This window comes from Somniosus microcephalus, chromosome 12 (genome assembly GCF_052327205.1).
Source record: "Somniosus microcephalus isolate GS21.2 chromosome 12, FLI_Smic_1.0, whole genome shotgun sequence".
NCBI lineage: Eukaryota > Metazoa > Chordata > Chondrichthyes > Squaliformes > Somniosidae > Somniosus > Somniosus microcephalus.
Window position 1 is genome coordinate 159,003,898 of NC_140998.1, and position 16,609 is coordinate 159,020,506.

The following is a 16,609-nucleotide window of genomic DNA, read 5'->3' on the forward strand; positions in this document are numbered from 1 at the left end:
TCTTGGGCCTGGACTTCCAGTGCCACCACGAAAGTGTCACGCTAGCATATGGCGGGTCCCAGCCGCCACTCACAGTCTGTGGCCTATCAACCTTAAAAATCAGCCCGCCCTCTTTATTCGCTAATCTCGCTCCGAACTGTAGGATCATAGCGACCAAAAGTAGACGGTACAGTCTGGAAGACAGACACTTTATCAAGGCGGAAGTGGACAGACTCCTGCGGGAAGGCATTATTGAATGCAGTACCAGTCCGTGGCGTGCCCAAGTAGTCATAGTTAAAAATAGCGAAAAGAAACGGATGGTAATTGACTACAGCCAGACTGTTAATATTTATACCCAGCTGGACGCCTACCCTTTACCCCGCATATCAGAAATGGTCAACCAGATTGCGCAATACCGAGTCTTCTCGACTATCGACCTCAAATCCGCGTATCACCAGCTCCCCATTAGAACGGAGGACCGCCCATACACCGCCTTCGAGGCGAACGGACGCCTCTACCATTTTCTCAGAGTGCCCTTCGGGGTAACAAATGGGGTCTCGGTCTTCCAACGTGAGATGGACCGCATGGTTGACGAGAATAAACTACAAGCTACCTACCCCTATCTGGACAATGTCACTATCTGCGGGCACAACCAGCAAGACCACGATCTAAATCTTGCGAGATCATTAAAAACTGCCCTAAAGCTGAATCTAACCTACAACAAAGACAAATGTGTCTTCAACACAACCCGTCTCTGTATCCTCGGCTGTGTGGTGGAAGATGGGGTAATTGGACCGGACCCTGACCGATTACGCCCCCTAAAGGAACTGCCCCTGCCACACAATCCCAAAGCTTTAAAAAGGTGCCTGGGATTTTTTTCGTATTATGCCCAATGGGTGCCCAATTACTCTGATAAGGCCCGACCCCTCATTAAATCGACGTCCTTCCCACTATCAGCTGAAGCTCGGGAGGCTTTCACCAGTATCAAACAGGACATTGAAAGGGCTGCACTGTGTGCAGTGGACGAAAGCATTCCCTTTCAAGTCGAAAGCGATGCGTCAGACTTTGCCTTAGCTGCGACCCTCAATCAGGCTGGGAGACCTGTGGCCGCCTTCTCCCGAACCCTTCAGGGACCTGAAATCAGGCACTCTTCTGTCGAGAAGGAGGCACAGGCTATAGTGGAGGCAGTGCGGCACTGGAGACACTACCTAGCCGGCAAACGTTTCACCCTGCTCACCGACCAGCAGTCGGTGGCTTTCATGTTTAATAACAAACAAAGGGGGAAAATCAAGAATGACAAAATACTCAGGTGGAGGATCAAACTATCCACGTTCGACTATGATATTATGTACAGGCCGGGAGCCCTTAATGAACCCCCAGACGCCCTATCGCGGGGAATGTGTGCCAGCATTCATACGGACAAACTACAGGGTCTCCACAACGACCTCTGTCACCCAGGGGTCACCCGACTATACCATTTTATAAAGTCCCGCAATCTGCCCCACTCCATCGAGGAGGTCAGGGCAATGACCAGAGCCTGCCGCATCTGTGCGGAATGCAAGCCTCGTTTCTACAGGCCTGACCGTGCACACCTTATCAAAGCCACACGGCCATTCGAGCGCCTAAGTCTGGACTTCAAGGGACCCCTTCCCTCTGCCGACCGTAACGTATACTTCCTCAATATCATCGATGAATATTCCCGCTTCCCCTTCGCCATTCCCTGCCCAGACATGACCAGTGCCACGGTCATCAAGTGTCTCGGTAATCTATTCTGCATGTTTGGCATGCCGAACTACATACACAGCGATAGGGGGACGTCATTTATGAGTGACGAACTGCGCCAGTTCTTGCTCTCAAAGGGGATAGCCACTAGCAGAACCACTAGCTACAACCCCCGGGGTAATGGGCAAGTGGAAAGGGAGAATGCTACTGTTTGGAAGGCTGTCACATTAGCCTTAAAGTCAAAAGGCCTTCCGACCTCCCGCTGGCAGGAAGTCCTCCCAGACGTGCTCCACTCCATAATGTCTCTGTTATGTACAGCCACTAACGCTACCCCTCACGAAAAGATGTTCGTTTTCCCCTGGAAATCCACCTCAGGCATATCTCTACCCGCGTGGCTGACGTCTCCGGGGACAGTACTATTGCGGAAGCACGTGAGAGGCCATAAAACGGACCCCCTTGTGGAAAAGGTACAGCTCCTCCATGCAAACCCTCAGTACGCCTATATCGAATACTCTGACGGGCGAGAGGACACTGTTTCCATAAAAGACCTCGCTCCCTCGGGGAGCGGAGAGAACGATGAGAGACTACCCGAGGAAGACCTACACCAAAAAGAGACAGGATGCCCAGAGGTATCAATACCCAACTTTAACCTGGAGGACACTGCAGATAACCTGGAAGACACTGCGGAGGCCCGGACAGCGGAGGAACCAGAATCCACTCCCCTAGAGGCACCCCAACCGGCTTTGCGCCGATCACTGAGAACCGCAAAACCTCCTGACAGACTCACTTATACCAACTTTTAAGAAACATCACCCCGATGGACTAAATCTAAAGAAGGGGTGAATGTAATGAAATCTGTTTGTCTTGATCCTGTATTTCCTGTACTCATGTATATTACCCTCCCCCACACTGTGTATAGTTTCACTTCCTCTTTCCTGACTAACCTGGAAGGTTCCAGGTCTTGGCTCCGCCCCTGACTTCTCTTACATAAAGATCCCCGGATCTGTATGACTCATTCCTGTGAGCCAGTCGGTGTGTTGAGATGTAGCTCTGATCTTAGTGATTAAAAGCCAACTTGTTTAAGCCTATAACTTCTAGTTTTGTGGTTATTGAAGGCACATCAGGGATAGACCAAGTAATTACAGGCCAATCAGCCTAACCTCGGTGGTGGGCAAATTATTGGAAAAAATTCTGAGGGACAGCATTAATCGTCATCTAGAAAGGCAGAGATTAATCAAGGACAGTCAGCATGATTGAATTTTTTGAGGAGTAACAAGGATGGTCGATGAGGGTAGCGCGTTTGATGTAGTCTACATGGATTTTAGCAAGGCTTTTGACAAGGTACCACATGGCACTGGTCAGAAAAGTAAAAGCTCATGGGATCCAAGGGAAAATGGCAAGTTGGAATCAAAATTGGCTCAGTAGCAGGAAGCCAAGGGTTGACAGGTGTTTTTATGACTGGAACTGTTTCCAGTGGGGTTCCACAGGGCTCGGTACTAGGACTCTTGCTTTTTGTGGTATATATCAATGATTTAGACTTCAATGTAGGGGGCATGATTAAGAAGTTTGCAGATGATACAAAAATTGGCTGTGTGGTTGATAGTGAGGGAAAAAGCTGTGGACTGCAGGAAGATATCAATGGACTGGTCAGATGGGCAGAAAAGTGGCAAATGGAATTCAGTCCGGAAAAGTGCGAGGTAATGCATTTGGGGAGGGCTAACAAGACAAGGGAATACACAATAAATGGTAGGATACTGAAGTATAGAGGAACAGAGGGACCTTGGAGTGCATGCCCACAGATCCCTGAAGGTAGCAGGATAGGTAGATAAGGTGGTTAAGAAGGCATACGGGATACTTTCCTTTATTAGCTGAGGCATAGAATATAAGAGCAGGGAGGTTATGCTTGAACTGTATAAAATACTGGTTAGACCACAGATTAGAGTATTGCGTACAGTTCTGGTCATCACATTACAGGAAAGATGTGATTGTACTAGAGAGGGTACAGAAGAGATTCATGAGGATGTTGCCAGGACTTGAGAATTTTAGCTATGAGGAAAGATTGGGTAGGCTGAGGTTTTCTTCTTTGGAACAGAGGAGGCTAAGGGGAGATTTAATTGAGGTGTATAAAATTATGAGGGGCCTAGATAAAGTGATTTGGAAGGACCTATTTCCCTTAGAGAGGCCAATAACCAGGATGCATACATTTAAAGTAATTGGTAGAAGGATTAGAGGGTTGTTGAGAATGTTTTCACCCAGAGGGTGGTGGGGGTCTGGAACTCACTGCCTGAAAGGGTGGTAGAGGCAGAAACCCTCATCGCATTTAAAAAGTACTTGGATATGCGCTTGAAGTGCCAGATCCTAGAAGGCTACGGACCAAGAGCTGGAAAGTGGGATTAGGCTGGATAGCTCTTTTTTTGGCTGGCACAAACACGAAGGACCGAATGGCCTCATTCTCTGCTGTAAATTTCTATGATTGTGCGTTGCTAATATCGAAGTTTTAAAGCACACACAGCATGTGTTTCAAGTTGGACACTGTCTGGTTAGTGACCTCCCTGTGAGGACTTACAGGAAGTGATGATTTCGCATTTTTATAATCTCCACATTCTCATTTTTAATTTCCAGTGAGCCTCTTAGGGTTTTGATTCCTTCCTAACTATCTTATATCATGGCATAAAGGATACTGGCCTTCATAAATAGAGACATAGAGTACAAAAGCAAGGAAGTTATGATGAACCTTTATAAAACGCTGGTTTGGCTTCAACTGGAGTATTGTGTCCAATTCTGGGCACCACACTTTAGGAAGGATGTGAAGACCTTAGAGAGGGTGCAGAAAAGATTTACGAGAATGGTTCCAGGGATGAGGGACTTCAGTTACGTGGATAGACTAGAGAAGCTGGGGATGTTCTCCTTAGAGCAGCGACGGTTGAGAGGAGATTTGATAGAGGTATTCAAAATCATGAGGTGTCTGGACAGAGTAGATAGAGAGAAACTGTTCCCATTGGTGGAAGGGTCGAGAACCAGAGGACACAGATTTAAGGTGATTGGCAAAAGAACCAAAGGCGACATGAAGGAAAACCTTTTTTCCGCAGCGAGTGGTTATGATCTGGAATGCACTGCCTGAAAGGGTGGTGGAGGCAGACACAATCATCATGGCTTTCAAAAGGGAATTGGATAAGTACCTCAAGGAAAATTTTTGCTGGGCTACGGGGAAAGGGCGGGGGAGTGGGACTAGCTGAAGTGCTCTTGCAGAGAGCCTGCACGGGCTCGACGGGCCGAATGGCCTCCTTCTGTGCTGTAACCATCCTATGATGAGGTGCAGTGAAATTACTAATGAAGTCCAAAGTGCATTATTTATTTTGGGTAGGTCTGGTAGTGGTATGTCTACATTAATAACTCATTTTAATTGAGATTGCTTATAATATACTCCCACTGTTCTGTCTTTTTTGTATCGATCTGTTTTGTGTTTAAAGAAAACTTAATTTGGTACAGGGCATGGTTTGTGGAAACATTTTGACCTGACAGAACTGCTGAAATGTTGGTGCTGTCTCCATAATCCTTTGTCAGTTATAATTTTATTTAATTTTCAGTTTCTGTACTTGCAGTTCCAAAATGGCAATGCAACCACGAACTGAGGAGAATGCTGCCGTGGAAGAGGAAAGCTTTGGGCCACAAGCTATATCTCGTTTGTGTTAAGTATGTGTATTGTATTGAACAATTAACACAAAGACTTAAACGTATAACTCAAACAGGTCTTTACTGGTTGGAGGTAGGGACTATACTGAATACAAGATTACTGCACAGTGCTTATATACCGGTGTGTTCACCCCCGGTATTACGTCTACAGCAGCCCGAGAAAGTAGTACATCTCTTAAGGTGGAACAGGCTTAAGCTCTCTTAAGGTGGAACAGGTTACATACACAACACTCCTCCCTTCTTAGCTTTATAGTCATCCCCCCATTTAACATAACGTAATAACATATATACATATATAACTTCATGTTTAACGTAACATATCACAGATTCAGTCTCTGCGGAAAACAGTTCACAGATTCAATCTCTGTGGTGTAGTCGGTTCACGTTACTCATTCAATAGTCCTTTCATGGATTTAACAGCTTGAACTTCCGAACTGATTTGGCTCCGTTCGGAGGGACCACGTGTGTGATCTGGTAGAGGTGATAATGGTTCAGATGGGTCATCTTCTGTTTTTACTTTTCCTTTTCTGCTTCTTGGAGACTCTCTGGGCTCCATTGTCAGCTGCCACAGCTGCCAGCTGCATGCGCAGTTCCTCCTTCTCTTCCTCCTGTTTCCGTCGTAGAGCCATCTTCTCCCGATGTTCCGTAGACTTTTGGTGCTCCTCCATGATTTCTGCACTTTGGGAGTCGAAGTTACAAGCTGGGCAGGACAGGACATCGTAATATTCGGTGTCGTCCACCAGGTCATAGTAATATTCGGTGTCGTCCACCAGGTCATAGTAATATTCGGTGTCGTCCTGAGCTAGACCAGTGAGAGGGTCGTCTATTTCCTCCATACCCAGCTGGACGTTAGCCAGCTCTTGTTCCAAATCCAGACATCTTTCCTGAAGAGACTTCTTCATGTGTACCTCTGCATCCAGCTTTTTCTGGGCTTTCAGCAAGTCGTTTACTAGTGACCTCATTTGTGATTTTAATACTTCAACTTCCTTTGGAGATTGATTGGTCGGACTATGCAATCCCTCTACCGGAGCAGCTGTTTCAGCGGTCTGTTGTTCTACATTGACGTGAGTCAGCGTACTTTTGGCATCCAATGGCTGCTCTGTTGCAGTCGTTTCAGTCTGTGTCGTCACATCAGCCATCTCAATGACTTTTGAGAGCTCCGAACCCCTTCCCTTTGAAGATCGCAGCTCGTGTTCAAGTTTTTCCCATTTCAGAGTCTTGTCCCTCAGCATATGAAGGAGTTGGCTGACCGTTAACTCTTCTGACACCAGATTATGGCACGCACCTTCAGAACCTGAATCAGCTTTGATTCGTTCGGCCTCCTCGCGCAGATGGTTGGTGTGCTCCTGCTCCATTTTCTCCATCAGTTGCTTCTGTTGCCTTTCCAGATTCTCCCACTCTGTAACAAAGAACTTTTTTATTTCATTCATCTCTTGCTCAAAACGGCGAATCATTTGTTCTAATTGCTGTTGTAGTTTGAAATGGAGTTGAGTTCGAGCCCAATGGCCCTCAAAAATGTGCATATCAGTAGACTTGACAGACTCAGAATTCTCTGTTAAACTATGTTGTTGTTGCTCAGTGGAATTCTGTGCTGAAACTTTGTCTTTTGCACATGGGTTGGTCTTACCATCATCAGTTCTAGAGTCTGGGCTGATTATCTGCACCGAGTTCTCACTCTTTATGGCTTTTAGCGAATGCCAGTCCATATTTATGTTTCTAAACCACTCCCGGCCTAGTAGTGGTGGACCTCCCTCCGGTAGCACATATAAGTCCATTATTTGACTTCCTTCGCCCTTGTTGGCCACTGCAACCTTTATTGTCCCGATGGGGTACACTCTCTGCCCCGTGTAGGTTGTCAATATAATCTCCGTATCCTGTAGGGGAATATGTTGGAATAACCTTCTGTAATCTTTCTTATTCATGACCGACAATGCCGATCCAGTGTCCAATTCCATTTTTACTTGGACTCCTTCTATCTGAAGAGTAACCCAAATTGTCTGGAGGTCTGCACCCTTACCAACGTTGAGTACCCTTAAGCTAGACAGTTCAATACTGCTTAAGCCAGCCAGTTCATTACTGCTAGCGTCTGAATCGGACTCCTGTTTGGCCACCTTGTGTACCTTTGCGTATTTCCCTTGCGGTGACTTCTTGTTGCTGGTCTTCTTCCCTGACCTGCATACTCTAGCTATATGTCCAAGCTTACCACATGTTCTGCATTCTTGGTTTTTAAACCAACACTGGTTCTGATCATGCGTTGTCTTTCCACAACGATAACATTTAACAGAACTCACACCCAATTTGTATGCACTGAGCTCCGGTGACCGTAGCTGCATTACTGCCGTGCCTCTCGCTGCGGCTTCGTGTGCTGCTGCCATAGTGACCGCCTTCTCAAGCGTCAGCTCATTCTCCTCGAGCAGTCGCTTTTGTGTATCCTGTTTAAATAAACCACACACAAATTTGTCTCGTAGTGCATCTGTCAGGCCCGTTCGAAACTGGCAATATTTCGCTAATTTACGCAATTCCAGCAAATATTCAGCATTGCTTTCATGCTGTAGCTGCCTTCTGTCGTAAAATTTAAATCGTTCCGCTAGCATCAGCGGCGTGGGGTTTAGATGATCTTTCAGGACAGTAACAATCTCATCGAACGTCTTATCCGCCGGTTCATCTGGTGATAACAGGTGTTTCAATTGCCCGTATGTCTTCGCACCCATTAAATTTAATAATGTTAGTGCTTTATCAGCCTCACGAATTTTATTGGCCTTACAATAATTTTTAACTCGTTCAACATATATGGCCCAATCTTCGATGTCACTATCAAAGTTGCTAATATTCCCGTGTTTAGGCATTGTAGTATTTTATCAGATTTGCAATTTCTCAGATTTTTTTTTTACTGCTGTCCAAGATGGTGGCTTCCTGCTCTTGCCGTCGTCCTCCGCCCACAAAATGGCGGTTTTCCCGCGCTTGGCGGTCTTCACCCGTCCCCCGACGCCGTCTCCCTTCAGCCCCGAGTGCGGCCCTTATCTCCGCCGCGATCGATGGCCCGCGCTTTTCACCGCGGCTCTCGCGCCTTCAGTGTCTGCCGACGCTGCGCCTTTCAGCCCGAGTGCGGCCCTTATCAGTGCTTGCGATCGATGGCCCGGCTGCGCCCCTCACTTCAAAGCGGCCCGGCCCTTATCTGCCGATCGCTATCGCCCTGTACCTCTCTCTTCCCCAGTCCTGTCTTCTACTCCGGTTCACAAGCTGATGGAGGCTTCAGGGTCCTAATGCCTGTCGCTTCCAGTGGGGTGGTGAGTGGTGAGGTTTGAAACCTCTCTTCAACCGCCGTGGAATAACTGCCGCAGGGTAAGAACCTGACTCGTCGCCAGTGTTAAGTATGTGTATTGTATTGAACAATTAACACAAAGACTTAAACGTATAACTCAAACAGGTCTTTACTGGTTGGAGGTAGGGACTATACTGAATACAAGATTACTGCACAGTGCTTATATACCGGTGTGTTCACCCCCGGTATTACGTCTACAGCAGCCCGAGAAAGTAGTACATCTCTTAAGGTGGAACAGGCTTAAGCTCTCTTAAGGTGGAACAGGTTACATACACAACAGTTTGGAGGTAAGTTTTTTTTGTAATAATCTTGAGATTGTTAGAAGGAGCTCACATTTGACCCTATTTTTTTAATCCCATATACATCAGTTGCATTTCTCTTGTAGTTCTCTAATTGGTTGGGCCTTTTTTGATTGTTTTTTGGTTCTTCCCCTGAGGTGGATCAGTTCCAATTCTTCAGTCAGTATTCTCATTAAGATTTTGGTAATGTGTAATGGGTATGTGATATGTTCTTACTGTATCTACTTAATGTGGCAAAGCATTCAGCTGTTCAACTTGAACTTGCATTTTACCTTTGCAAGTTTTGGAGCCAGCATCTTGAGCTGTGTTACCCAACATTGAAGTACTGGTAATAGGAATTTGAGAAATTCACTCTCAAACCTCCATCTCTCTCTTCACATGACCCCCATCTGTCATGGCATTTCTGCTGATGTCATTGTGGTAAATTGTTCCTTCACTTGCAGCTTTAAAGCCCCTGTTTCAACAAATCAGTCAGTCTCTTATGCTCCAGTACAGTCCCCATCTTTGCTGCTGCATCAGGCAGTCGCAACTTCAAATGTAACTGGTGCACAACTGGTCGAGGCGTCCATTGCCAAATTTGGCTTGACCATATCGAGCATTATTGTGCATCACTCTCTTCAATCAAATCCACCTACCACTTTAGGACCATACTGGATGGCAAGTTCAACTCAAGGCTTCTTCTCTCTAAGTTTAACTGCCTCCTCAAAGCCATTTTCTCCTGCCCTCCCCATCTTTATCTGCAATACCAGGTGCGAAGGGGCCGTGGAGTTCATTGTTTTAGTGATTGAAATCATTTTTCAACTGCTTCTGCCAACCTATTCCTGCCCATTCCAGCCTTGTTCCCCGTCACTCTGTAGTTTCTCTCCCATTTCCCCCTTGCTGTCACCACACACTTTTTTATGAGACCCACTTCCAGCTTTCTTGATCACTCAACCTCCCCCATCCTGTAAAAACCTCCCCTACCCAGTGAAAACTTATTGTGGCTGATATTGTTAATGGCTCCCTTTGCTCAGGCAAAGCCCTTTCCATTTTGAAAAGTGCCATCATCAGCCAATTCTCAATAAACCTACCTTTGACTCATCTCTAATGGCTGCCCCTTCTTTAGCTTTTAAAAAAAATTGTTCCTGGGATGTGGGCGTCGCCGGCAAGGCCAGCATTTATTGGCAATCGCTAATTGCCCTTGAGAAGGTGGTGGTGAGCCGTATTCTTGAACGTCTGCCGTCCGTGTGGTGAAGGTACTCCCACAGTGCTGTTAGGGAGGGAGTTCTAGGATTTTGACCGAGTGACTATGAAGTAACGGTGATATATTTCCAAGTCAGGATGGTTTGTGACTTGGAGGGGAACTTGGAGGTGATGGTGTTCCCATTCGCTTGCTGCCCTTGTACTTCTAGGTGGCGAGTTGCTGCAGCGCATCTTGTAGATGGTACACACTGCAGCCACGGTGCGCTGGTTATGGAGGGAGTGAATGTTTAAGGTGATGGATGGGGTCGAGCTTCTTGAGTGTTGTTGGAGCTGTACTCATCCAGGCAAGTGGAGAGTATTCCATCACGCTCCTGACTTGTGCCTTGTAGATGGTGGAAAGGCTTTGGGGAGTCAGGAGGTGAGACACTCGCTGCAGGATACCCAGCCTCTGACCTGCTCTTGTTGCCACAGTATTTATGTGGCTGGTCCAGTTAAGTTTCTGGTCAGTGGTGACGCCCAGGTTGTTGTTGGTGGGGGATTCGGCGATGGTAATGCCATTGAATGTCATGGGGAGGCGGTGGTTATATTCTCTCTTGTTGGAGATATTCATTACCTGGTACCTGCATGGCGTGAATTTTACTTGCCACTTATCAGCTCAAGCCTGAATGTCGTCCAGGTCGTATTGCATGCGGGCATGGACTGTTTCATTTTCTGAGGAGTTGCGAATGGAACTGAACACTGCAATCATCAGCGAACATCCCCACTTCTGACCTTATGATGGAGGGAAGGTCATTGATGAAACAGCTGAAGATGGTTGGGCCTAAGACAGTGCCCTGATTAACTCCTGCAGCAATGTCCTGGGGCTGAGATGATTGACCTCCAACAACCACCTTCCTTTGTGTGAGGTATGACTCCAGCCAGTGGAGAGTTTTCCTCCCTGATTCCAGTTGACTTCAATTTTACTAGGGCTCTTTGATGTCACACTTGGTCAAATGCTGCCTTGATGTCAAGGGCAGTCACTCGCCCCTTACCTCTGGAATTCAGCTCTTTTGTTCATGTTTGGACCAAGGCTGAAATGAAGTCTGGAGCCGCGTAGTCCTGGAGGAACCCAAACTGAGCATCGATGAGTTGGTTATCGGTAAGTAAGTGCCGTTTGATAGCACTATCTATGACACCTTCCATCACTTTGCTGATGATTGAGAGTAGACTGATGGGTGGTAATTGACCGGATTGGATTTGTTCTGCTTTTTGTGGACAGGACATACCTGGGCTGTCTTCCACATTGTCTGGTAGATGCCAGTGTTGTAGCTGTACTAGAACAGCTTGGCTAGAGATGCAGCTAGTTCTGGAGCACAAGTCTTTAGCACGACAGCCGGGATGTTGTCGGAGCCCATAGACTTTGCTGTATCCAGTGCACTCAGCCATTTCTTGATTTCACGTGGAGTGAATTGAATTGGCTGAAGACTGGCTTCTGTGATGGTGGAGATCTCAGGAGGAGGCCGATATGGATCATCCACTTGGCATTTCTGGCTGAAGATGGTTGCAAACGCATCAGCCTTGTCTTTTGCACTCGCGCGTGCTGGGCTCTGACATCATTAAGGATGGGGATGCTCATGGAGCCTAACTCCTCCCGTTAGTTGTTTAATTGTCCACCATTCAAACGACTGGATGTGGCAGGACTGTAGAGCTTTGATCTGATCTGTTGGTTGTGGGATCGCTTAGCTCTCTCCATAGCATGCTGCTCCTGCTGTTTAGCATGCATGCAGTCCTGTGTTGTAGCTTCCCCAGGTTGGCACCTCATTTTTTAGGTACGTCTGGTGCTGCTCCTGGCATGCCCTTCTACACTCCTTATTAAATCAGGGTTGGTCCCCTGGCTTGATGGTAATGGTAGAGTGAGGGATATGCCGGGTCATGAGGTTGCAGATTGTGGTGGAATCTGTTCTGAATCTATCCCATTTAGCATGGTGGTAGTGCCACACAACACAATGGAGGGTGTCCTTAGTGTGAAGACGGGACTTCGTCTCCAAGTACTGTACGGTGATCACTGCTACCAATACTGTCATGGACAGATGCCTCTGTGACAGGTATGTTGGTCAGGTCGAGGTCAAATAGGTTTTTCCCCTTTTGTTGGTTTTCTCACCATGTGCCGCAGGCCCAGTCTAGCAGCTGTGTCCTTCAGGACTTGGCCAACTCTGTCAGTATTGGTGCTACTGAGCCACTCTTGGTGATGGACATTTATGTGCCGCACCCAGAGTAACTTTTCTGTTCTTGCTACCCTCAGTGCTTCTTCCAAGTGGTGTTCAACACAGAGGAGTACTGATTCGTCAGCTGAGGGAGGGCAGTAGGTGTTAATCAGCAGGAAATTTCTTTGCCCATGCTGACCTGAAGCCATGAGACTTCATGGGGTCTGGAGTCATTGTTGAGAACTGCCAGGGCTACTCCTCCCTACCCTCACCCCCTCCCTGCCCCCGGACTGTTTACCACTGTGCTGCCATGTCTGGTCGGTCTGTCCCATCGGTGGGACAGGACATACCCAGGGATGGACATTGGCTGAAAGGCATGATTCTGTGAGTATGACTGTGCCAGGCTGTTGCTTGACTAGTCTGTGAGCTAGCTGGGGTGATGGTCTCTGGACCATCCATAGGTGTTCTTAGTGATTGCACAGATATGTGATTGGAAGCTCATCTCTGGATCAGATATAATATCAAGATTGCGAACAGTCCGGTTCAGCTTCAGACCGTTACAAGGGAGAGTGATGGAGTCGGTGGCTAGGGGACGGAGTTTGTGGTGGGGACAGAAGACGGTGGCTAACATACCATTTGCCTTCCCAATTGCTATCTGTATGTGCATGTTAACTTTCTGTGATTCAGACAAAAAGACACCCAAATCCCTCTGTATACCAACATTAAATAGTCTCTCACCTTTTACAAAAAAAATCTGCTTTTCTATTCCTACCAAAGTGGATAATTTCACTTTTCCCCACATTATACTTCATCTGCCACCTTCTTGCCCACTCACTTAATCTGTCTCTATTCCTTTGCAGTCTCTTTGTATCCTTCTCACAGATTACTTTCCCAGCTAGATTTGTATCATCAGCAAATTTGGTTACATTGCACTTTGTCCCCTCATCTAAGTCATATAAATTGTAAATAGCTGAGGGCAAAGCACTGATCCTTGCGACACCCCTCTAATTACAACCTGCCAACCTGAAAATGACCCGTTTATTCCTACTCTGTTTTCTGTCCATTAACCAATCCTCAATCCAAGTTAATATATGACCCCCAAACCCATTAGCCCTAATCTTGTGTAACAACCTCTGATGTGGCACCTTATCAAATACCTTTTGAAAATCCAAATATAATACATCCACTTGTTCACCCTTATCTACCCTGCTAGTTACACCCTCAAAAAAACTCCATTAGTCAAACATGATTTCCCTTTCATAAAACTGTGTTGACTCTGCTTAATCGTGTTACGATTTTCTAAGTGCCCTGTTACCATGTCCTTAATGATAGATTCTAGCATTTTCCCTACATCCCCCCTCCCAACCACTGTCTCGGGCCCCTTCATGTGGTAAGCTCCCATTGACCCCACGTTCTTGGTAATTTTTATTCTATGTTGATGTATTTCAGCTTGTTCAATTAAGTGATGTGCTGCTTGTATTTGCTAAAGGCTTTAAATGCTGATCATTGCATTGTAGGGACTATCTTGGAGATAACAAATGAGCTGATCTTATGGCTGAGAAATTGCTGGCTCAGAACAGTTTGTCCTAATAAGTTATGACTTCAAAAATAATTCATGTTGTGCTTTTGAGTCATTAAGACATAAGAGTTTATATAAATATAATAAATAAATTATATGTATGTATGTAAATTAACAACTAAAAATCGTATCCCTTACCTGCGGCAATAGAAGAACATAAAGCATGGACAGAGAAAATTCTGTTCAGCCTATCAAATCCGTTGTATATCAGTCAACGATTGAGCTCAGTTCGTCTTCCAAGCCAGTTTCTTCAAAGATAATCATCAGTGCTTGCTGAATCAACAAATTGATTGGGGAGCGGGTTAATGAAGATTATCAGTCATAATTCTTTAAGACTTTTGAAAGAAATACTGAAGGGGCGGCTTTTTTTTAATGCTGGATTGGTGTTTTGCAACATTTTTTCTTCGTCTCCCCCGAAATCCTATTTTTGATGGTTTGTTAGGCTAGGCATAAATTAACGTTAGGGGTACCGAGAGAATGGTTGGACAAACCAATTCTTGAAATTTGGGAAGAAGCACAAACAGCAGTCAAATAAATATAAATGAATAAAATATGCCGTTCGAATGGGAACAAAATTGGTAGGAATTCACTGCTTGGAAATGCCCTTTTTATGAGAATAATTACTTAAATTACATGGTAACTATACAGAGCATGGTTCCTGTTCATTATGGGCACGTCTACTGTCTGCTGTAAATTGTCCCTAAATCCTATGCTAGAATTTTCTACCCCATTTTTTTGGGTGGGTATTTTTGGTTGCATTCCTGATGTGCTTAAACAGTGTGCTGTGAACTGGTCTTTTGTGCTGCTCATTCAAGCTGCGGTTGCAGGAGTGCTGTTGACAGCATAAAGTTAAGCTGATCCACCTGCAGGATAATGGGCTGACTTCCTGACTGCTAGGAATTTGACGTTTTACATTGGAACTATTGTAAAAAGAACATTAAAGTTACTGGAATTTTAAAATCACGTTGGGGTTAGAGTGCCAACTTGTATGGACTGTAAATCCTGTCTTCTCCAGAGTACTTTGCAGTAGAAGGTTTAATGTATCTTAAGATAAGGTCTTAACACATCTGTAGAATCAGCTGGTTACAAATGACAGCAAGACCCAGGCTCCTGTAAAGAATCACATGCCTCCACCTGAGACCCAGGCCAAGGGTCAACTTTGGACCATTAACTAGTTTTATTTACATTAAACAGGTGAATAAAAAGTAAATGGTGTAGCACTGAAGTGTACAGCACTATACAACAACAACTTTTATTTATGGTGCCAAATAGTGCATTGCACAACATTAATGTATTGTTACAAATTCAGGTTTGCTGTAGATACCTTCTTGGGTTCAGTGATGTAACTTGCTCCCGTATGTTGATCCCACACCCTTTGTGCTATTGTAGACTCTCGCTGCCCAGTACCTACTGATGACTACCCAGAGCGTGACAGACGTGTCCCCTTGTGATAGGAACCAGATATTCTTATCTTTCACACATGCCTCACCTGCCTCCCCAATCCTTTTTTGAAGGCAGACTAAGAGAACATCGAGTAGGATTAGGCCAGCTACAAATAGTTAAGTTGCTTTATTTTGCAAACGGCAAAGAACACAGAGACCAACAGTTATGATTGGACTCAATTCAATCGGTATAGCTCATCTTATATAATACAAAATAAGGAACAGAGTACACTTCCCCATGTCAGTTGTCTTGCTTGACTTAAACAAAATAACCCTCCTTCATTCTCCTTCTGAGCCTCGCCAAAACTTGTCCACTTAGTCTTCTGTTTGAAATTTTACTGAGTTTGCAGCCTTTGTTGGACCTGACTCTTAGTGAGTGTTTCGGTTTCTTTTTTATCTCCGTATTCACAGCCAGAAGGGAAAGTCTGGCAGGCTCCTAAACGCTGAGTGCCCAGGACCAGAGACTTCCCAACATGATAGGGGTGAGATGTTTACTGAGGGGCTAATGAATCGCTTATTTTTAAGGAAATCAACTTCAATGTCTAGTGCATTAGCATATTAACCACCTTTCATCTCTGCTTTTTTAAAAGAAACTTCTGAATATACGGCTAAACCCCAAATTTAAAATGAACTTTCCCAAATCCTTTCTATGGAAAAATGGTCAACAAAATCTCATTGTGATCGTTATATAATAAGGTATCACAGAAGAGATTTGTTATTAAGGCATGTGGTATTACAGGGAAATGTGATATGCCTAGAGGAAAGAGATAGCTATGGGACAGAGAGCAAGTAGCAGGGGTAAATGGATCTTTATGGATTGATGGAATATGGTTAGTGGTGTGGCTCAGGAATCTGCTGGGACCTCTTGGTTTTTCATCAATATAAATGACTTGGATATAGACATGAGGAACGATATTGAAGTTTACTGATGTCAAATTAGCAAGTATAGCAGCAGAAACAAAATGCAGACGGACATTGTTTAGTGGAGGAGGCAAGTAGGTGACAGATGTAGAGAAATGTGAAATTATACATTTTTGAGGGGGGGAGGACAAAGTGAAAGGAAGTGTAGCTTAAATGGCAAGTTAAACTCCATGTTTGAACCCCTCCAATTAGGTTTCTGCCCCTGCCCCAACACTGAACCGGCCCTTATCAAAGTCACAAATTACATCCTATGTGACAGATAGTGATGAGCTATCAGTCCTCATCCT

The 16,609-nt window shown here is 45.4% G+C and overlaps 1 long non-coding RNA gene across 1 annotated transcript in view; it reads left to right on the forward strand.

Moving 5' to 3' along the window:
• The window catches only part of LOC147109626 (uncharacterized), a 36,516-nt gene that overhangs the window by 11,417 nt on the left and 8,490 nt on the right, over positions 1-16,609 (forward strand). Inside the window, exon 2 of the long non-coding RNA XR_015080323.1 lies at positions 5,304-5,394. This is a non-coding gene — a long non-coding RNA (uncharacterized LOC147109626). The remainder of the gene's footprint in view (positions 1-5,303; positions 5,395-16,609) is intronic.